This window comes from Castor canadensis, chromosome 4 (genome assembly GCF_047511655.1).
Source record: "Castor canadensis chromosome 4, mCasCan1.hap1v2, whole genome shotgun sequence".
NCBI lineage: Eukaryota > Metazoa > Chordata > Mammalia > Rodentia > Castoridae > Castor > Castor canadensis.
In genome coordinates this window covers 80,239,233-80,243,919 of record NC_133389.1, presented here as the reverse complement: position 1 = coordinate 80,243,919, position 4,687 = coordinate 80,239,233, and the positions used below count along the sequence as shown (strand labels likewise).

Below are 4,687 nucleotides of genomic sequence, written 5' to 3'. Positions count from 1 at the left end.
GTGTTACATATTGTTAGTGGTAAAGAGAGAAAGAAAGAATGCATATGCAGAAAATATTTGGATAGGGAGAAAAAGAAAATAAATGCTGTATTAATGGGATTCCTGGGTGTGAGGTGGTATGGGGTGTGTGTGCATGTGCATGTGTGTGTTTGGAAGTGGGTATGTCAAACCCACACACACATACACACACGTGCACACACTTACAAGTAATAGTGGATATTCATACTTAACCTTTGGAAAGTCATAAATAGAAGGAGAAAGGAGTATGAGCCAAAGCACGTGAGCAGCACACTCCATGTCCAGGGAGCATAAATGTCATAAAAGCAGAGGTCATTTCTATTTCTGTTCACTAGTCTGTTCGAATTCAATAGGTAACTAGTCATTGGAGAGGCTGAAAGTGTGGGGTCCTGTCTGAGAGCATGATCCTTCCCCACTTCCAGAGTGCCAGTAAGTACTTTGCCTGGAGATGTGGTTCTATGGTCCCTGGAGGACTAGGAAGCTCTCATCTTAGAGCAGAAGAGGCCAATGGTCTCATTAAACTTCTGTGAGAAAAACTGCAATTGGAAAGGGAGTCAATGGCTATCGAAAGCCTAAAGTTTACCAGGAATTACCAGTGCCACACCTAGTCAAGTTATTTATACTTACTATTATTTATTTATATGTTCTTTGGTGGGACTAGGGTTTGACCTCAGAGCTCCATGCTTGTAAAGCAGGCTCTCTACTGCTTGAGCCTTACTTCCAGAACATTTTGCTCATGTTAATTTGAAGATGGGGGTCTCAAACCACAACCCTCCCAATATCGATCTCTCAAGTAATTAGAATCACAGACATGAGCCAGCAGGCCCAGTTCCATTTCTGATTTTTGTTGACGTGCTTTCCTCTTTAGTCTAACTTCTTGGTATGATTTTGTGCTAATGTGCATGTAAGAAATCATGTGTACTGAAAACAAATCCAGTATCCTTGTGTGGATTGCATGCTACTTCCTACTAGGTTTGAAGAGTCTTGAGAGAAGGCATGTCTTTATACTGCTAGCAATGGGCTGTCTATTTCACATGTGTTGGGTAACTGGTATATGCTCAGGAAATGGCTATTTGAATCAATGATAATAATTCTGGTTGACACAGGTTTTTATTAGGTTTTGTCATTCTCATCTATTGTTTCTGCAAAGTATCTATTTACTCTTCTAACCCCACAAACTTTGGCCCACTGCTGTTGGTATAAATAAATAGATATTAAGAAGACTTCTAGAGAATATCAGAACAAGTTTCTTCCTTGGTAAGTGCAATTCAATTCTGTTTCATTAAAAATGCCATGAGAGTGTAACGAGCAACAGGTGATGTGTAAGGTTCTAGGGTTTCAGGGAGTATGGACACTTGCACCAAACTTTTCATGATACATTGTAATAACCTACATAAATGGCACAATGTACCCCCACCCATCACAACAATAAAGAAGAAAAAGATTTCACCACCAACTAAAGAAAAAGATCAACTAATTTAAAAAAGACAGTATAATTGATACTTTAATAACTGTGCACATGTAGAGCCTTCCAAGAGAGATAAGTAATTCTTCCTGGAAGGTTCAGGTGAAAGGTTCCCAGGATGCCATTGAACCTGGCTTTAGCTGTGAGGTGAAATTAGCCACATGATCAAAGCTGAAGAAGAAGTCTACTTTCAAGGTATTAACAGGAATTGCACCTTGCTTATGAAAAGCAATGATCAAGGAAGTGATATATGGAGAGAATGAGAGAAAATGCAGGGAAATCAAACTAGCCTATGTTTTCCATGGAGAATGTCTTTTTATTTAATTATTCCATAATGAAGGATTTGATATTAAAATTTTATTCTGAGCCTTTAAGAGATAGTAAGGAATGAGTTCTATCACATTGTGTTTTTTGGTACCAAGTTTACTTAGCTGTGACATACACACTTTCAAATTGTAACTCCAAAATATAAAAATAATATACTATCAATTCTTTTATTATGGACTTGCTGTTTAGTTGTACTGCAGACTTCATGTATTCATTGTTCATTTTTTTATTATATTATTTCTCAGGCAATTATATTTACTGCAAATTTGGAGGATTTATTTGATATAATCATTGAATACAAGCATAGTGCTGAGTATTTAAATGAGACTCTTATTAAATAAGTCTAATTTTTCTTGTCCTGTTGCAACAAGAGTATTTTTAATATGTAAGAATTATTAAAACATATTTCAATTATACTGGGAAATTTAAATCAAGCAAGTATTCCATATGTAATATTGCCTCCCAATAAGGTTGACATTTCCAAGATGGTGAGTAACATTTTGTATGCTTATTTCTTAAGTGCTTTTGATTTTGTCAATACAAGATAAATTAGTCAAGATCAGGCAAACTATGTTTAGGTATTTGGATTAATCAGGTGCTCCATCTTGTCTGCAATATTGACAGAGATGTTTAGCAACTATACCTAGTCAACTGAGTGGCAAAAATGAGTACAGATTTTGCTATAAATTGCAAAGAAGTACAAAATTAATTTGGTTCACTTAATCAGGAGTACAGAATAACATTAGCATTTCAAGTAATTTTATTATGATTTGCAGAATTCATTGGCAATGTAAAATAGCAATTTTAGAAGTCTTCAGGAAAAATGGCAAAGAGAACTTCTTTTGCAAATTAATAATGTTTACATTGTAGAGATTCATTTCAGACACTGCCTATCTGAAGTTATTGTTCTGGAATAGACTTACCATTCTAATTAAAAATAAGGGTTCATTCTTCATAGGAATGACTTGGGACACACTTCCTGATTGAAGTTCTGATACACCTTCAAACATTGGATGGCAAGTCCGTGGTGAGACTCTTCTTCATATGCGTGTTGCCCACATTCTTTCAAATTGGATACATCCCATTACTACATAAACCCGCTACAGGCACAGGATCCATTGGGTGGGGTCCAGGCTCCCCACAGATGCCAAAAACTGATTGTCATGTCCCTTATATAAAATGGCATTATGTTTGCATGTAAGTTGTACTCAAACTGCATATACTTTAATTAGTCCCTAGATCATTTATAATACCTGATATGATATAAATGATATGTAATTGCTTGTTGCACTTTGTTTTTTAAAGGAAGATAACAAGAAATAGTCTGTACATGCTCAGTACAAATAAATTTCCTCAAATATTCTCATTTTAAAAAATATTTGATCTAAAATTTTTAAAATTGAAACATAAAATTGTACATATTTATGAGGCATCATGTGGCATTTGAATACATATAATCCTTGTGTGATGTTCTAATCAGAATAACCACATCTGTCTCCTCAAATATGTGTTATTTCTTTGCAGTTAAAACATTCATACTCTTTTCTTCTAGAATTTTTGCAATATAAAGTACATTATTCTTAATTGTGTAATAATATACCCAAACTATTTTATCTTATCTAACTATAACTTAGTACCTTTTGACTGATCTTTCTCTATCTCCCTCACCATCTCTCCAGAGCCTCTGGTGAACACCATCCCATTCTCAACTTCAGCTTTCCCAGATTCCACATATAAGTGACATCAAGCAGAATTTTTCAAATATTTTGGATCTTTAGTTGGTTCAACCCATGGATGAAGAACCCATGATGCAGATGCCAACTCTGTCTTGTATTAGGAGTTCCCACAGTCAATATCAGTAGTTGCAGAAAAGGACTTTTGAAAGAAGCAATACCCAGCACCAGCACTGAACATTTTCATTCCTCTTTACTTTTAATCAAACTTTACAAATAAACATGTGTTGCATAAATATACAGTTTTAATTTACTCCAGTCTTCTCAATTATTCTTCTAAGTAGCTCATGACTATTATCGAGCTGATTTAAATTAATCAGTTTTTCTTACTATATTTGTAGCAAGGGACAAATTTAATCATTTTCCCCACTTTTGACTTCAAAATTATCTAATGAACACATTTGTTTTTGGAATACAATGATAGCTAGTTTCAGCCCCATTTACTTGAGAGAGTACTAATGTAGTAAGTAAATGTGAAAAAAAAATCAACTTTGAGAAAGTGTTCCAGTAGACAATTCATATAGGATATATGAGGAGAGCATGAGTCCCTCATTCTCAGTCTGTACCTATGGAAAGAAACCCACGAGGCCCATGAGAAAAGGGAACCATTTTCTAAGACCTCTGCATCATTAGGACCAAGGTGATCAGTAGTAGACATTTGATTCAATGATTCAACAACAATTTGTTGATTGAGTATTATGTAAGAATCTTTGTCCTAAGCACTGGGAATATTGTGAGATGAAAAGGAGAAAATTTACTCCCTTCCTGGGACTTATTCTGGTAGAGAGATGGAAATTTGTAAAGCCATTAACAAGTATTTCAAGTGTTGATAAATGTTTTTTTAAAAGATAAATTATGGGCCAGGTGATACATTATATTGTGTGGCTACAAGATGGCAAGAAGGACCTTATTTTTTAGGTGACATTTGACCAGAAGGAAACAAGACTATCTGGGGAAGAAAATTCAATGTGGAGGTAAGAACAAGTGCTAAAAAATGCTGTGCTTGGCTGGTATTAAGAATAAGATCAGTACGAAGAGGGAGAAAGCCATTGGGAGGTGGAGGACAGAGGTCTCCTAGCCCATGGTGGAGGGCTTAGATGTGCCTATCAGGAAAAAGAAAAGCCAAAGAGGATTATGAACAGAG

The 4,687-nt window shown here is 35.4% G+C and overlaps 1 long non-coding RNA gene across 1 annotated transcript; it reads left to right on the top strand.

Moving 5' to 3' along the window:
- The first annotated feature begins 356 nt into the window (after window positions 1–356).
- Window positions 357–3,730, top strand: LOC141422365 (uncharacterized). Its single transcript, XR_012446911.1, has 4 exons — window positions 357–447; window positions 1,230–1,275; window positions 2,769–2,837; window positions 3,490–3,730. It is a non-coding gene; the product is annotated as an uncharacterized lncRNA (long non-coding RNA).
- Window positions 3,731–4,687: the final 957 nt, after the last annotated feature.